This window comes from Pinus tabuliformis, chromosome 1_2 (genome assembly GCF_031772625.1).
Source record: "Pinus tabuliformis cultivar Carrire ecotype Pingquan chromosome 1_2, CPIR1, whole genome shotgun sequence".
NCBI lineage: Eukaryota > Viridiplantae > Streptophyta > Pinopsida > Pinales > Pinaceae > Pinus > Pinus tabuliformis.
The window spans coordinates 121,304,973-121,324,126 of NC_142298.1; positions in this window are offsets into that span (position 1 = coordinate 121,304,973).

A 19,154-nucleotide genomic window follows, 5' to 3' on the forward strand; every position below is an offset into this window, starting at 1 on the left:
GGAGGCTCTGCTTGGTCTATATAACATGCTAAGCTGGATCTGTTTCTTCAACTTGTCCTGACGATGAACCACACTGGTTGGTTCGAAACGCGTCGACAAAAGAACCATTAATCATTTTTATAAAATTTCACAATTTCAGAGGAAAAAAAGAGAGGAAATGACCAATGGCTATCTCCAATCCTAGTTTTCACTGTGGCCTCAATAGAAAACCTGTATTCCTGTTTGAGCTTTGGCCTTGAAACAAACCTCCAAAAACATTTAAAAATTATAAAATAAAAATAAAAACCTACAATATAAACAATATGAACATGGGACAATGCTGGTATTTGGAATGGCAGGTATCCATTTTATTTGTCATGCGTCTATAACTTGGATATTTTTATCCTACATAGTTATGTGAATGAGCATAATGCGATCTCACATATGCTGATTGGAAAAGCCATATGCATCATGTACCCTTAGCCATTGCCGAAGTTTCTCTCAAGCTGCATAATTAGTCAATTGTCGTCATCACCATTGCTAGAGAGTGAGAGCCTTATTGATGGAGGCTATATCACCGAAATTGACTGGTTCGCTTGCTGTTGATTGCATCTGAAAACAAATTTTTTTGAAATCAATTTTACAGAGGATGTAATTGACAAAAACGTAGAACTAAAAAAATGTCAAACTTCAACTGCATGATCCGGCCAAACAAAAATGAATTAGGAAAAAATTAAACATGGGTTTTTTCGGGGACAGGGTCAGTTAGTTAACCTAGAAGCAGTTTTAAGAAATTCATGGCGGTTTGGGAGAATTTCTCAGTTCTCGGAAGCCTATTTTTGCATGCCGCGTGAAGAAAAATGGATTTTAATTGATGAACAGTCTGTTATTTTAACTCGACGTGCTTGGAGGGGACAAATCCAATTTGAGGACTTATTGTGTGGTGGCATTTAATCCTGATTACATGCCTCCCGTTTTCAATAACTAGTGCTTCATCTCACACCTGTTTACCAGCATGACATATGCCAATCGAGTACGGCTCTTCACAACTTGATTGATAGACGTGGCAAAGATGAATAGGTAGCAAATCTGGAGATGATGACGAGCAGGAAGAAAATGATGGGAAGGCTAAAAGTGAAGGTTTTATGCATAGGAGCGAAAGACATGGAAAGTAAACTGGACATGCTTTTCAAAAAGAATTCATGTACTATTGCCATAAATCTTGTCCAAAGTCAACAAGCAGATGCAGTAGCCACAACCGAAGTACTGCGCAAATATGCAAATCACTTGTATAGAAAACAAGACTATGATGAAGCCATGGCACAATACATTCGTACTATTGGTCAACTAGAACCTTCATATGTCATTCAAAAGTTACTTGATACCCAGCGCATTTATAATCTTACTAGTTACCTGGAAAAATTACATGAGAAAGGTTTTGCCTCCAAAGATCATACGACTCTTCTCTTGAATTGTTACACAAAACGCGAGTCTCTGAATTTTTCTCAAAAAAAAAAAAAATCAATGAGATAAGTAGATTATTTGAAAGGTATTGATTAATTTTGGACTGATGATGAAAAATGAATGGCTAACTTTCTATTCAAGATTTTTAGCTATAGAAACTGTGCACATTCCGCAGTTAAAGTCGTTCTGCAACTAAACATCAATTTGCAGCTAAAAAACTTCATTGTTCAAATCAGCCTAACTTTCTCATACGAAATCAGATTTCGATGATTCAAGTATCGTTGGAAAGATATCGATGAGATATACACAATGCGAAATCCATCATTAGTGTTTGAAACAGTAAATAATGAAATAAATTGCTGAAAAGATACAACAGATAACTTGAGGCACTAATTCTATAGCATGTATAAATTCTTTTGGTTTTCCTTTGTGAACTTGTTTCATTAATACGAATTCTTAGTTTTGTGTGCAAATATCATAACTAGAGAGATTGATCACCTCTCTCCTTTGATAATCTTACATTCCATTACAGAAGAAGTATTAGTTTTTTTTGCAGGTTCCAGGAGGAAGGACAAATGACTACAAGTGAATAGTGCCTCTCTTAAGAGACCAATTTGTTTCATAAGAGGATAATCAAGAACAAAGAAGAAACATGCTAAGGAAAAATCAAATCCAAACACTTGAAAAACTTTCAGATACTATTATCTCCATTACATCCATACTTCATAATAAACCAGTCACCTCCTTTCCCTTCATATTTTCCATTTACATTTACATACACTTTCCATTACTTTTTGTCCACTCATAACCCATAAATAAAATGAAGAGGCCCAATTACATGCTTATTGCCCATCTCTATTACTATTTTCCATTGTCATCTTCCATTTTCATTTTCCCTTTCCTATCATTTCCATTTCATAAATAAGCCCTGCTTCAATGCAAATTATTGAGTCCATAGTCCTTTGAGTCTGAGTTCCTTGAAAAAACACCTTGAGGCTTGCATGCCTTAATGGCAAGTCCTCATGTTGACGAACAATGGGAATACATTAATGTCCCTTGTTCATCGGATCTTCTAGGTGACTGGACATTGGCAAATTCATTCGTACCTAGCAAGATGTGTTTGGGGATCTTGACTCTCATTGTCATCAATGGTGAGAGTTCTCTTGTTGACTAGTGGCACTCATTAATGGCCACTAAGTCAACAATTTCCTTCTATGTTCGACATTAGAACAACTCTTCACATAGTAGGAATTGTGCCAATGATTTTTGAAGACATGAAGACTATTATTTTCAGCATTTTTGGAGCAAATATAAAACAGATCAACACTATTTAGCAGTAGATTCAACAAGTTCTAGTAGAAGTAATAAAAAGTCATCTTGACTCTTCTATCCATGACTCTTTTTGTCCAGCCACTTGGAGAAGATTATGATCAGAATTTTATAGCCACCACACATACAACTCATCCATTTCCAAAGGGTAAGTTAGGGTACGTTATTTTCTAACTTTTGACCATAGAATTCCATACAAAGCTAGAATGATAATTGTTGGAAAAACATTTCTCTTCCTCATTTCATAAAATTGCCAATACCATCAGCTGGGGGGGGAATACATTCATATTATATCATGCCATGTTCATATCATATTCAAAAGCCCACATACTTCCAAAATATATTAACTATTAAATTATTATTATGAGCATACAATGGCTTTTCAAAAGTGCTTAAAGGATAATTGGATACAAACACAATAATGGTTTTCACACAAGAACCAACCATCATGCAATCCAATAAAGATATACTTTGCAACAATAATCAAATTATCATTATAAAAAGTTCAAAGATCAAAATAGAATGCAACAAAAAAAAATATGGTTGTAACACAACAACCAACCATATTGCAATTCAAGTAAAACACTTTGCAGAAGTATGAAGTTATCAAATGATATCATGCAAAGTTAAGCCAAAGCTCAAAGATCAAAATAATTAATGTAAGATATATTGCATGAGTACATGCAATAGCTTCAGTTGGGGGGTATGTTGGGACTTAAAATTTTCATTCATTTTCATTACACGTTCACTATTATGTCCCTTATATCACCTCCATTTCACCTTCATTTCACTACCATGTCACTACATTCATCTCACTTTCATTATCATTGGGTCACATTTATGCTTTTCCAAACTTTATTAATTCTTAGCCTTTTTTAGTGAATTTGTGGTTAAAAATTAGAAAATAATGTGCATATTCTTATACCTAACAAGTGGGTTGAGATTGTTGACATGTGTAGGTCAAAAGGAGGATTCTAGAAAACCTTTATGTGGCACCCTAAGGCAAAATTCGAATTTGAGTAGAGAGGATCATGGGATCATGAGGATATGTGTCACATTTCCTATTTGTATTGAAACTCTAAGAAGACACGTGTCTTATCATTTCCTATTTTGATTGGGACTCTAGAGGTATAGAGAGATATTCATGGACTCTCATTAATGAGATGACTTGTCATCTTTTTGTATAAATAGGAGATATCTCTCGTTCATTTGGTAGCTTTTTAGTTTTTTAGTTTTGGAAAGTTTTTGGAAAGCCTTGGATCTTTTGGAAAGCTTTGGAAAGATTTGTAAACATTTGTAATTTTAAAGAATTTGAAAAAAGCTTTGATGTTCTCAAAATGGAAATAGATGTGAAGTAGATGTCATGGATCATATTAGAATGTAAGGTAGATTAGATTTTATTTTGTAGTTTTTCTTTGATTTCATTCAAGTATGTCATTTTATTGTTTTCAAGTTGAATAGTGATTTTCCATTCATGCAAGTTTAATTCATGCAAGTGTGTTCAACCAGTTGATTATAGATTTATCCAACTATGTAATCTGTGCTTAGCAAAATAGTCCAAGAAAGTATTTTCCAATTGGTGTTTGGAGCATTAGAGAACACAATAGATTAGTTTTCCTTTACATGTTTTATATTTGCTTTCCATTTCAATTTCATTATAATAGTCACTCGTTACATAAATGAATGTTCCAAAGCCTTTCGTTGATGGTTTATCCTCAAAGTCAATGGTGAAATGTTGAGTTTATGAATGAGATTCTTGCCGTTCAATGCCTTTTTCTTCTTAGTGTAGTCACTCATGATATAAACAAATATTTCCAGAGCCTTTCGTTGATGATTAATCCTCAAACTAAATGGCAAAATGTTGTGTTTATGAATGATATTTCTTGTTGTTCATTAGTTTAGAGTTAGATAGCTTAATGCCATTTTCTTATCAATTTAGTAACTCGTGATTTAAATAGATTTTTCCAAAAGCCCTTCGTTGATGGTTGAAGCTAAGATTAAGTGGTGAAATGTTTTACTAATGACTGAGTTTTTCCTTGCATTTTCATGTTTACTTCTTTTAGAATGATGAAGATTTTGTTGCAATTTCATTTTCAGTTTTAGAACAATGAAGTATTGAATCCCTCCAAATGCTATCACAAGGTAGTTCTCCCAAAATTGTGTAGCAAAGTGATAAAACACTTCATTTAGTTTTTATCATTTTTTGCTTTCATTTCATAAACATTTTGCCAGCTTAGATTAATCTAACTATTCAAAGTTTTGATTTGTTTCCTTTTCTCCTTTATTTAGAAATCAGATTTTAACATTGAAAGTCATTAGATTTAGTTGACCATTAACATTTAGAGATTTTCACCTAGAAGCATAGTTTTTCTTTCTGAGATGAATTTCCTTAAGCATAAGAAACAAAACCCCCAAAAACAACATAAACTATAAAACAACAAAGTAAGAGAAAGGTTAACTAAGCACATGTGGTGCACCACACTTCATTAGGTTACGATACCCGGATTGATAATTTATGTAGAGAAATTTAGGACACTAAACTGACTAGACAGACGGCTAGGAATTTTGAAGCCCTGAAGTATCTCTAATCGAGGTTATCATAATTCGTATTCAACTACATGACAAAGGATCCCCTAATTTGTATCTAACTACACAACAAGAGATCCCTCACATTCTCATCCGTCAAATGGTATAAATAAATAGTGATGACCGAAAATTACGCAGAGGAGACGTATCATTTAGTGTCGATAGTAGTAGTACCCAGTGCCCACTATAGATTCAGTTTAAAATTTCATTATTATGGTGGGTCACAGGCTTTGATCATACTATTTAATGTGCATTTAATATGTTGTACATTGCCTTGGCCCTTTTTTCCATGAAATATAGAGAAAACAACAGCAAATAGTGGACGAAATGGGATTCACAGGGATATAGTGAAGCCTGAGTTAAACCCGTCTTGCGGCTAGTGCAAAATGGTAGCACCGACAACATTGTGCACATCCACCTAGTTTTCTTCTAATTTTGTCATCTTGGCCCCTACTTTGGCATAGTTTCTAAAGTGATGTTTGTCAACTCAGAAGAAATTTTGGCCCTACTTTGGCATAATTTCTAAAGTGATGTTTTTCAACCTGAAAGAAATTGTCATGAAAGTAAAGTATTAAACATTGGCATCAACCTTTTTCCAATTAAGCATGTGATGTGAAAACCTGCGAGCAAAAGGCATAAAATCCAGTTATGGAATCATAACTATTATAGTGTAATTCTAACAAGATCGCAATTTTTTTGGTGTGATGTATCTCAGTGAACTTGCAAACTAGGGATAGTATTCCATATTCTCTGTGCAATGATTAATATTTAACCATAGATCACCCAATGACCAGGCTACATGGTGAAATGTTTTATGGCCTTAACAAAATTGAGGTCCGTGGAGGAGCTTCAAGAATATTGGTGCCAGATCTCACAGCTGAGATATCCTATAATAAGCCAAACGAGATCCCAAAATATGTGCCAAACAAAAACAAAACGATTAGATAAACCAATTATGGTCCAACTATGAAATCTAGAAAAGATTTGAATTATCAGGTATAGCTAAACCCGTCTTGCGACTAGTGAAAAATGGTAGCGCTGACATCACTGTGAACATCCACCTAGTTTCCTTCCCAGTCTGTCATCTTGGCCCCTACTTTGGCATAATTTCTAAGTGATGTTTGTCAAACTTGAAGAAATTTTCGTGAAAGTAAGGTATTAAATGTTTGCATCACCGCTTTTCCAATTAAGCATGTGATATGAAAACCCTGCGAGCAAAATGCATCAAATTCAGTTATGGAATCATAACCATTATAGTGTAATTTTGACAAAATCCCAAATGTTTTGGTGTGACAGTGATTAATATTTAACCATAGATCGACCAATGACTAGACTGCATGGTGAAATGTTCTATGGCCTTATCGAAATTGAGGTCCATGGAGGAGCTTTAGGAATATTGGTGCCAAATCTCACCACCAAGATATCCTACAATAAGCCAGACAAGATCCCAAAATATGTGTCAAACAAAAAAAAAAACGATTAGATAAACCAATTATGATCCAACTATGAAATCTGGAAAATATTTGAATTATCTAGTATAGTTAAGCCCATCTTGCGAATAGTGAAAAATGGTAGCACCAATAACACAGTGCACATCCACCTATTTTCGTTTCAAGTCTGTCATCTTGGTCCCTAATTTGGCATAATTAGGGCTGCTAAACTCTACGATATGGGCTTCCCAGTGCTCCTTTTCTGTAATCAGCTTGTTGATCTCGTCATTGAGGTTTGGGAGGCAGTGTCCACCGAGGTCCGTGTTCTGAATCTCCATGGCCTTCCCTCCAATCTCTCTTATTATCTACTACCTCCATTTGTGTGCCTCTACGATATCGCAGCATTCTGAAGCCAGGAATGAGTGCTTCTCCTTCGGTTTATTCTTCTCTTCATTCCTAAATGTCAACAACCTGTTCAGAATAGACTTCGACTTCTCTTCGTTATGGGCCATTCTTCCCCAAAATCTGGGAGCCTATAATATGACTTGTTATGTTTAAAGTCTTAAGCCCTCCTTGCCCAAAACTTCACAAAATAACTAGAAGGTATGAGAAGATTTCATCGAATAGGTAAATCTTAGGTTTAAAAAGGCGAGAAGGGTTGGAATTTGGAATTTGGAATTTGAATTTATATGTTTACCATTAAGAACCTTTTCTCTTGAATAAATTTAAAAATTGCTTTTCAATTACATTAAAAATACATTTTAAATCAAAGCAATAAAAAAAAATTAATACATAATATTATATATATATTAATTCATAATTTTGACCATTACTAATGGAATGCTTTCATTCAAGTTATTTTTTTTTATGTAGAGAATAATTAGGTTTTTGAGAAAAATTATAATCTTAGATTGGAGACAATTACCTATAAATAGAATTAACAAAACAATAAAACACTTTAAATACGTTTCTTTTTAAATTGAATTCTGCATTTTTTACCATATCAAAATCCTAATTTGAATAAACAACCACTTTAAGAGATAAAAACCTGGAGTTTTTGGGGAAATCCTGAGTCTGTCCTTCGAACCTCCACCACCTGCAATATTGGACACTATTCAAGAAACAACCAACTTGATGAACAGAGGATGAAAACAACTGCTACAGCCGCTTCCTTGAGAATAAAAGAATAAATATACACAAAATCAAATATCTTTACTGTATTAATAATTATCACACTAATTTTTACATTTTAATCTTTTAGGTAAATTTTACATCCAAACTATACAATTAACACATTATATACAAACGACATTAAAAATGAAAGTAATTAACACATTCAGCATTAATCATCCCATTCCATCTTAGTTAATTTTGAAAGTATAAATCAAATTTCTTCTATAATTTTGTTGAATCGAAATAAGATAAATGTGCCTTATGCCACTCCCTCAGTTAAAACCCAAAATCATGATTGAATTAGTTGTATCATTTGTTGTGAATATGCTACTTGTAAATGATGCATAAATTTATTTCTTTCACTGAGATATCAAGATTTATTACAATGCATCTCCAAACTTTGTTAGAAAGATACAGTTTGTACTAAAATTTGAAACTTTTGGAAAGTGCAATAACGTATTTCTAATTAAATTCACAAGACTAAACAATTAAATGGATCACGGGCAAGCCATTCAAGCAAGAGTTGAGGATTTGCTTTCTCGGATGACTATGCCTGAGAATATTGGGAAAATTACTTAGACTGAGTGTGGGGCAACTAGCCCTGATATTGTAATTGAGAAGTTTGGAAATGGCACATCCACGGGTCCCTATTCGCTCTTTGTTTGATTTTTCTTTACATCTTATAGGAATCTCTAGGTCATTTCTTTCATATTGTCTTTCAAAGAAGCTTCATACATATTTCCATGTTTTGAAATATCTTCAATGCCGAGAAATAAAAGAGCTTCCTTTCGAGGAGCACTTTCTATCATTAGAACTCCAAACTATAGAGCCAGGTTGTCTAGAAAAGAGGAATTTAAAGGACGGATATAATTTAGAATGTGCATTTCTGAGGATCCAAAATTTTTTGGGCAGAAACACACTCCACATTTTGCAAAAATGGCCTGAGTGGAATTCCACCTTAGATGAAATCTAGATAGAAGTCATGAAGCAGAGCCTGACAAAGAGGGTGACCATTATAGAGCCCTCCAAAAACTGTGAAAAACTATGTTGGTTTGACCATTTCCATAATCCTCCTATATAACATATAATATGATCCTATTTTGGTCATTAGTTATACCAACCATGCACTAAATTACTTCTTGGAATCCATTTATTCTGTAGATAAAAATATTGTTTGAATCGGTGGCGATTCAAAAATTCAATGTTGAAGCCAAGGTTTAATTTTATTTTTGGAAGACTCCATGATAGAGACAATGAATTAATGTGTACCAATGTCCAAGTGAAAATCAACAAGTGTTCAACCTGTCTGAGAGGTATGGTAGAAAGGGACGAGAGATGAACTAGTAGTCGATAAAGGCAACGAGAAATTTAAAGGGAAGCTTAAAGTGTCAAATAAATCTTCTTCAGTAGATATATCTCTAGACAACATACATAGTTCCCAGTATTTATGGTCATTTCCCTAAAAATCAAGGATCAAGCTGAATAATCATTAGCTGCAAAAAGCCAACGAAAAGGTCGAGGAGGAACTACACAATCTATCTGAGAGATACAAACAAATATGTGATGGGTTACTTCAACATGTTCATAAGCCTAGCCTCAAAATTTTAAGAAAAGAAAAAGTTGTGGGAATGACAACCACTGGGGCTGCTCAAAATTATGTCCTCCTCTAGGCATTACAAGTAGAAATAGTGGTCATAGAAGACGTTGTCAAAGGTTTTGGAGGCCCATGGTCTTCCGTGCGTCAAGTCCTTCACTCAACATCTCATTCTCCTCGGCGATCACTTACAGTTGCATCCTTGAATTACACACGAAATACAAATTGGAAATCTCCCTCTTTGAGAGATAAGCAGAAGGATCGAGCATGTGACCCTAAGATGACAAAGAAGAATGAGGCGTGAAATTTCAAGATTAATATCTAATATCTATCGTTCATTGTACGGATTGATAAGCAGAGAGATTGAGCATGAAACCCTAAGATGCCAAAGAAGAATGAGGCCTTCAATTTCAAGATTAATAAATGATCTCTATCATTCATTGGAGGACCACAACAACATGAGAAAGTATGAAAACATCAAAGGAATTATAAGTGACATGTTTTTCTTAAATCATAAATCCATGAAATACTAGGTATTGGACAAAAACAACAAGATTAACGTAAACAAAGTGTGACTTGCAATAACATGGACATAGGCTTTTATTTAATGTTTAATGGGCTATACAGAAATTGCAGAAGCTACCACACCTATTGTGGAAGCTAGGGCTTAACGGAAAAGCCTTTCTCCTAAGAGAACCAATTCAGCACAACCATGGAAGGTAGGAACCGAGAACATGGAAAGGTAAGATCTTTGTGGATTTTAACCATAAATCAAGAACCAAGCATGAGTTGTGGAAGGCCAGAAGCTTTTTGACTTTTGAAGGAACCATGGAGAGGAAATACGACCATATTAACAACCACATTGTTATGTGAATATAGGAAGCCATGGAGGCTTTTACCTTTACCTTTTGTACATAGGAATAAATCATTCCATATGTATGTGGGCCAGTACTAAAGAAAATCATGGAGATACACTCTCTATGTATGGCTTTGCACTATGTATTTTTTTACCTAAATTTATGGCCTAGATCTCAGGTAGTGTATCTCCTAGTTTTCCCTTGGCTGTTAGAGTGAGAACTTAACTACTTAACGGAACCAAAAACATTCCTCCACTAGACTCAGACATTGCCATAGCAGCTAGACCTTACAAAATTATCCCTAAGTGCACAACTTGAATTTCGAAGTAATTTCACCATGTTCATTTGTTTATTGGACCACATATTCAAAACCTTACCTATTCAAGAGGGGTATGTGATCTCTTAGGCACCCACCCATTCCCCAAGACCTCCTGTGGCTTGGTATTGGTCAAGACCTATTCCATATGAGTTTGTACAACCACTGATAGGAGTTCTGCTACCACAACACTTCATCCAGAGTGTAACCCACTAGACATAGTATCCATGTCCTCCCCATGTTACATTTGGTTAGGATAGACAGATCCCAAAAAATTTCTTAGTGCTTTGGATCTCCCGCATGAGTAGGTTTTCCACAACAAGTATCCAGGCAAGCCTAAGCTTTGACACTTCTCATAAGGGAACACCAAGAAGAGGTTCTAAAACACGAATATGTATGGTAAGTTGTCGAGACCCCCTCGTTCGATACTGCAAGTAGGCGATTTTTTAGTGCCTTGATCCGACTTAACTAATACAAATTAGTTTACTTGGGTTAGTTCATCCATCTCCAAAGCCCCATTCCGAACTCTAGCTTCTGCAATTTTCACCAGGTCTATGGTCCAAATCTTATCACCATTCTATCTAATGGAAAGGGAATAAGGGAAATATCCAAATATTTTTCTCTATATTTTTCTCCTATTCTCATGTTTACTGATGAAGGGAGACTAAACTATGTCAATTTGATTGTTCCGAGGAAATTCCTACATCATCAAGAAGAGCTATTCAAGATTCAAGTTCTTACTAGGTAAGGCTAAATGAACTCATGGTAAATCGATTGGGCATTACCAACAACATGAGAGTATGTGTTGGTAAGTGGTAATATCCCCATTGTGAGCACTATGATGAGGTAAGCCCAAATTCTGCAGGGTCAGACGAATCACATTCTTCATAGGATGATACAGATTAACTTCTATGAACATGTTAATTACTTCCATGATTCCTTTAATTAGAGACGAACTTCAACCAATAGGTGATGAGTTTCAATCGACCAAATAGGATGAGGTGGTAGGTACTGACCAAGATAGAGTCAAAACATCAACACCTCAAATAGTATATCCATTGGCAACTGATTGTACCATAAGGAAGGTCATGTCTCTAGATGAGGTTCCATAACCGCTGATAGGAGAGGTTCCACTAAGAAAGCAATAGAGCTATTAAGGATTCAGGTCCCCACGTGCTGAGGTGTAAGGTTGTTGCATGAGCCCGTGGAGATCCCCATGGGGGACCTAATTTTCACCTATATTGTCATTGACGAGACTAGGGAGGTTCAACCACATAGGTGTTTTGTTTGCACTATCAGGTAGGACTATCAGGTAGTTGTGTTAGGTCAATAAGTGTTAGGTTGTAAGTGAGCCATATCCCTTGGCTTTCTTTGAGTTCAAGTGAGCCATAGATTTTCCATATGATTGTTTTGATAACCAAATGTGTTGTTCCCCATGAAGTTAGTGCGGCTCAACAATACAAATAGGAAAGGCTTTTAGTAACCGCATAGTTGATGAGGTGGTTAAATTGAACTATCCACCATGAAAGGGCACCACCATGAGAGACATTATGGTTGAGAGCTATGAAAACACCAATTCCTTCCTGCCTACTATTATGGTCTATTATGCAAACCCCTCCTTCCTTGTAAATAGTTAGCATGATAGTTACTCCAACAGATCCCTCTCATTTCACATTTTTCCTTAGTGTCAAAACCTAATTTTGAGTGGTTCAATGAGGAAATCCCACATTGGCGATATCAAATGGGAAAACTGGCATTTCTGGGGGTTTCCATAATAGTGGCAGGATGCCTTTGATTGAGAGGCTCGATGAAACTTGCATCGAGACATTGAACTTTCCCCATCCAACTATGATGGTCTGCAACCAAAATGCGAACCCATCCTTCCTTCCTTACTTCCAGTTGTAGGGTTTCAACCATCAAGTGTTATATGGAGGGAGGTCAAAGGATTTTCATAGCCATTAAGGGCGTCCTATTGATTTATGAGGGTTTCACCCCGAGTTAAGGTGTGTACCTATGTAAGAGGAGGGTTTCAAACCCGTTCTGTGTGTCTAATGTGCCGTTTGATATTATTATTTTTTATAGACTCCACATCAAAGCTAATTGATATCGCTGATAAGTATCTCCTTGGCCTATGCATAAGAAACCCATACCCTATATGTTAGGGATGAGTGTACTCCTCCTATGTGTGTGTGGATGTTGCTTGAACCTTTTGTGATATGTAGAGATAGAGCTTGCTCGATATCTACGTTTTACTCGTATTCCATTAAGGGACAACAATAAGCTGATATGGCATAAAAGAAGCTAAACACCAACAAGGGGTGCAAATGAGTTCATACAACATATAGCATTAGCCAATTGGGATGATGTTACCACTATTATTTGATTAGATTCAACTAATAATTCCTTCCTGCTAACGCAGTGCCATCCTCTTCTCATCCTTGCAACTATGATGAAAAGAATCCATCAGTGGGAATAGATCATATTATCTTAAATCAAAACCCTTATCATTTGGCATGATAGCTAAGGAGTGCCAGGGCATGCCAAGGACCGAAAAGGTGTGCTAACACATGGAAGACAGTGTCAATGGATGGTAAGGAGTGTTAGGAAGAGTCAGGGGAACACAAGGGAGAACTAGGTCAAAATGCTTGGAAATTAACAAATAAGAGTGTGTGCCAAGGAGTGACAGTGAATTCCAGTTGTCCCAAGGATGAAGTGTTTTAGGAGCAGTTCAGAACAGGACTTGCAGGAGGAAATTCTATGGTTGTGATTGGGCATGGACAAAGCAATTTTAGAGAAAGGGAGACTTTGGGTTGGGCACAATATTGCTTTGCTAATGAATTGGTTGGGTTCCCAAGTCGCATAAAATGTAACGTTATCTATGAGGGTGTTAGTGTCAGTCAGTTCAGCCTATCACCAGTGACCAAATATGCTCTTACAAGATGTTGTTAGGGTGTCAACTCAATTTTTTTCATTTCAGCGAGTCTTCAAATAAAAATTTGGTCACTAGCTAGTGTGTCTAGGGCCATTTCCACTCTCCCAAGAACTTCATATGTCGGTCACTTTCATCACTCATTTTAGTCTACCATCATGAAACTCATTAATATCACTTCAGTCACATCATCATGGTCTCCATTCAGCTTAGTGTCACCATTAGGTCATTAGTGTTAAGGTCACAAAATTAGTCATTTCATGTATAAATCTAGCAGATGAGGAGTAGAAATAGGTAAATTTGTTCAGTAAAAGTTGATTTCAAATGTAATTTATGTTTTTAGATGTAATAGTGTTCCTTCATTGCGCACCTCGATAGCACACTACGCACAGGAAGCCTTCGCTGTGCATGGGGCAGAGTTGTCCAAAATTGTTGTTTGACCACCAAAACTCATTTTTCAAAGATCCTCTTCAGTCATTTCATCCTCTATGCTCTATAACAAGTAATTTTAATCATTTTCATGCCCTCCTTTGCCTCATATGTCAAGAAAATTCTCAAATACTTCTTCTAGGGTTTACATGATTTTCATGGTTTTGATCCTCAAATGATGATTTTCTACCCTAAACCCTAGATTTCGTGTCCCTACACCTCTATTTGCAGCTAATACACCATTTTCATCCATCACAAAGCCTTATCCCCTTATTTTCTATCATTTTCCTCTAAACCCTAATCTACCCTATCTCTTTCTAGGATAGGCCTGTTTTTTGGCCTTTTCCACCCCCTCCCCTCACTCATTTCCCAAAATTCCTCTTTCCCCTACTGACTAACATCATTCCCTACCCTCCTAAATTTCCTTACAAATTTAAGCAACTCATAAGTCCATCATACAACCTCATTCCCTCATAACAACAAATTTCACTATTTTTTCTTGCCTTTCACCTAGGGTTTGAAGTATGGAGCATAACTCATCACCATCAGAGAAGAGGAAGTACAACAAGTGAGAAATATAATGAGGTTTGAGTCCTCTAATTGCAATGAAATCACCTCCTCTCCATTTGTCATGAAATTCTTTGAAGATGTCAATTTTTTATGCTTTTGTCAAATAGTGTAGGAAGTAGGTTACCATGAGCATGTCACATGTATATTTTCCCTCATCTTGAAGGAAGACAAGATCACCATTGCATGGACAAATTTAATGTTTTCAGTGGATGTCATCTCTCAAGCTACATGCATATCAAACCATGGTGAAAATTGGTTCAAAGGCTTGAACCTAGACCTAGAAGAGTGTTAGCACCTAAATCTACCTCAGGCTAAAGGAAGGAAGAAATTAGGGTCACCACAAACCACGCTCAGTCTGGTAGCTAGCCCTACCAGAGCAGTGGAGGGCTCTCTCCGAGTCACACTCAGTGAATGGATAAGCAAAAATGGTCTGAGATGACTTACAATGAAATATTTACCTTAGGCTAGTAAGTAAAAAGGGGTTCTGGAAACAATTTTATGAATGACCGAGCTTCTGGGATGTTTATGGGACTGGCGCTCAGAAAAGAACAGAGAATTGAATATGAAGGCACAGATTATTCCATGAGGCAAGGTAGGCGGAAAGAGCAGCAATTTCGGTTTAAGGTAACGTGGAATGGAAATATTGTTGAAGAAAGTGAAAAGGGAATAGTTGCATGAATCCTTTTCAACAGAAGAATAACACTGTACATGAAATTTTCCCACAGGCAGAGCAATATAAATTGAATTCTACCTAATCCCACTTAGAAAATTTCACTGAAATGAAACGTGAATTGAATTATGAAGCATAAAAAGATACATATGGAACATAAGAACAAATTTTCTACACTCACAACCACAACAATCTCATGAAACAGAGCCACTGCCTTTCATTAATTCTCTGTCAAAAATACACAGTGCAGAAACAGAGTTTCTTTCCCACAATCTCCCAGAAGTTACAAGCCAGCCAACCCTTTGAAAATAACTTGCATACAATATATAAAATGTGTGAGGAAGAGATAGAATGCCCAAGGGTTGGGGAGTTACTTGAATCATTGTGAAATGGATATGGAGAGCCAACCATCAGCTACAGGTGTAGCGCTGCAAACATGACATTTGGCATTGGGGTGACTGTTTGCCTTCCTTCGCCACTTGGATAGAAGCCCATCTGGAGAAAAAAAATATTTAAATTCCACCTTTGGTGCCAAAAAGTTGAAGTGTAGATGACCGGTCCCACTTGGAGAAGTCGCGACCCGAAATTTCCCGAAACGGGAAGCAAATTGGCAGTTTTTTCCTCTGTGCACCACGCCAAATTATGTGTGCATCGTGCCACTTTGGAGCCTGTTTTGGGGCACTTGTAGGTGTCTAAAATGTTCCCAAGTGGGCTTGTTTGAAATCCTGTCCTGTCTACCTTCTAACACCACTAGAATTTCCAAATTTGGTGCTCATTTGCCCCTCAAAATCTTCATTCTCCCAAGATTGCTTTCTGTGTGTCAAAAAAGTGGCAGAGAGGCCATTTTTGGGTGTTTTTTGACCTTTAGGAGACCCAGATCTTGTCAAAATTTCTTGCCCGGACACCAATAGTAATAATGTTCGATGTTGAATCCAAATATGCAAGCCATTCCTCGATTATAGCCCTAGAATTTTAGCGTCGCGCCAGCGGCACGACGCACAGGGAGGAATTTCCTGTTTTTTATCCAAAAATTTGCCAAGTGACCAAAATTTGCCCAAATGTTTTGAAATTTGGACTGCATGTTCTCTATGAATTGCTATGCTCTGCCAAGGAAGCCTCATCCAAGATTCAAAGCCGATCTTTCTCCTTTGCCTCTTTTGCCTCCTTTGCCTCTTTTGTCGCTTTGCTCAATTTTGCCTTTAGGCTCCTGATTCTTGCTTTGGAGCTCATGTTTCGGGCCATGTAGTGGTGGGTCATGTGCCTCAGCATGTCTTTCTCCCTATTATCCTTATCCAATCACTACTCCAAGTGAACGTTCACTTTCTCTAACACATACTCCCTGTCCTCGTCTCTTTGCTCCATAGGTCTGCCTTGTGCTGCCAGGATGTGTTGCCGGTTTTCCTTGATCATTTTCAACTCTATCTCAGCTAGCTGATCCTCAAGTTGTTTGTTCCTCTGCTCCAGATACTAAAAGTTCCACTTGGCCCTTTCCAAGTCTAGGGATAAGTTCTCAATCACTGATTGCTGCTCCTAAATGATCTCCCCAAGCTCAGCATTTGTTGGTTTTGCATCTGTCTCATCATCCTGGAGGAGAACAAACTTGGTCTCTCGCTCACCTGCTGGCCCTTCCTCCTACACTGGCTCCTTGCCCTTACCCTGCTCCTGTGGTTCTGATGTCGGAAGCGAGGCCCCTTCCACCCCGGGTGGAGATAACACTCGCTTTTCTGCTGCGATCAACGGTCTACTGCCCTTCTGGTATGTGATGTATACTGGCAGTCTCATGGAACTCAAACTGATGTGAAGGACCCCCCACCTCATACTCTGCCTCTGATACCACTGGTGGAGTGCTAAAGGAATCACAGGAGATGAAGTCCTCCCAAGAAATACCCTACAATCCCAACGGATGGTCCACCAAAATCCGAATGAGAGAAAAATGATATACATTGTTTAGCTGCTGTCAAGGGGTCTTGCGATGCATGAAGTTTTTCATCTTCTCAATGTTGTTGCAAATGAAAAATGGGAGGCTCATCATCCGCAACGTGGTGAAGTGCATGAGAAACCTGATGTGATATGCATAAAGGCGAGAAAACCTCCCCTCACAACTAAAATACTTCATGATCAATCTCATCAGTGGGGCATACTCATCCCTCAAAAATCTGAATGGAAAAACTCTGGTGAGCTGGCTCAAGCAGCTCTTCTTTATGTAAGGCTCATAATGATGCCTCTCCACCTTCGTTTTCTTATGCCACTGTTCCCCAATGTTTGGTATTCCTGTTTCCACTGATATGGTTTCTAGTGTCAATGTGAAAGTGGCCCCAGCCAGTACAGATTGACCTCCTTGTAGATGAAGTGCAAAAAGACGGGCCAACTCATGATGGACTCTGACATTTGCCACCCTTTGACAAAATTCATAATAGGCCAAGTGCTAGAAACAATACATGGCAAGTGGGCATGCTTGCAGCTCAGTGAGTGTGTTTGGCTCATCTCTAAGATGTCTGCCGCTCCGGTGATGTCTCCTATGGGCCCTCTCTCCTGAAGATGTGCCACTGTGGGTCCCCTCCTCATACTCTGATGAAATTTCTGATGCCATTACTGTTTTTTGTACCCTGAGTTTTATGCTGCCCTCTAAATCCAATGGAACTGGTAGAAGCTCTGAAAATCTATCACTAAGGGGACAATAAAACAGGGAGTATTAGGAGAGGAATGATGAAATAGGGATAGGGTTTTGAATTTGTTTTGGTAGGGTTTGGATATTTTGAGTCATAGGAGGATGGGGAAAAAGGAATATGATTACAGTGGTGTTAGGGTGATGATAAGGGGAAAATGATGCAGGAAAATGGTGATAGGGGTAGGATAGGGGAACACTTTGACAACATTGTTACTATATCAAAAACCCTAGGAGCTTGATTCCTTTATGTCTTTCTTTGTTTACTTTAAAAAAAAAATTGCATTTGGTTCATAGTTTCAAAATCATGATATTCTCATCAAGTTTAATGCCAAGAGTGAAGGTAGTTGGTCTACCTTTCAAGTTTGATAGGCATTCACAAAAATTTTAGGCAAATTTGTGGTTTACTGGGCTTATACCTCTGTGTGCCACGCACTCTGCCCAGTATGCCGCGCGCTCTGAGTGCGTCGCGCCAGTGGCAATTTTACACTGTGGTCGGGCTCCCAGTGTGTCGCACGCCCTGAGTGCGTCGCGCCTCCTTGTGTGTGCACCGTGCACTGCCAAAGTTGCCCTGCCTTGCTTGGAAGAATAGGGGGAGTGTTTTAGCGGTGGATCTAGGGCGACCTTTAGGGAAAAATGGTCAAGGGGAGATGGGGAAACATGAGAGGAGAGGGAAAACAAATAGGGGAGGGGAGCGACCTTGGTGCTAACATCACAATCTTGTAACCTCATCCATTGTTTTTCTTGGTGATTTTTTCATGATTGGCCATTGTGCTTTTGGGTACCATTAAAAATCTTATACACACCATATTAATGACAGGATTGATGGAGGAGAGGTGTCAACAGGGCCTACATCTTGTTTTGCTAGCCTTCACCAAGACTAGAAGTGGTTTGGCAATTTTTTATGCCCCTGGTTGTGTGCGTCGCCTAGTGCGCCATGCGCTGGGTGTGCGTCGCGCCCTTGATAAAACTGAATGGCCAGTGGGCTGCGTGTGTGCCGTGCCCTCTGTGTGCACCGCGCTCCCTGGTGTATGTGCCGCGCTCCTTGAAAACCAACTCTCCTTCACCCAAACTCTCACGATTTCACTCTCTCACCTTTGGAATGTCTCTCCAAGTCTTGCAAGCGCACAATGGCTTTGATTTGGGCAAAAACAAGTATATAT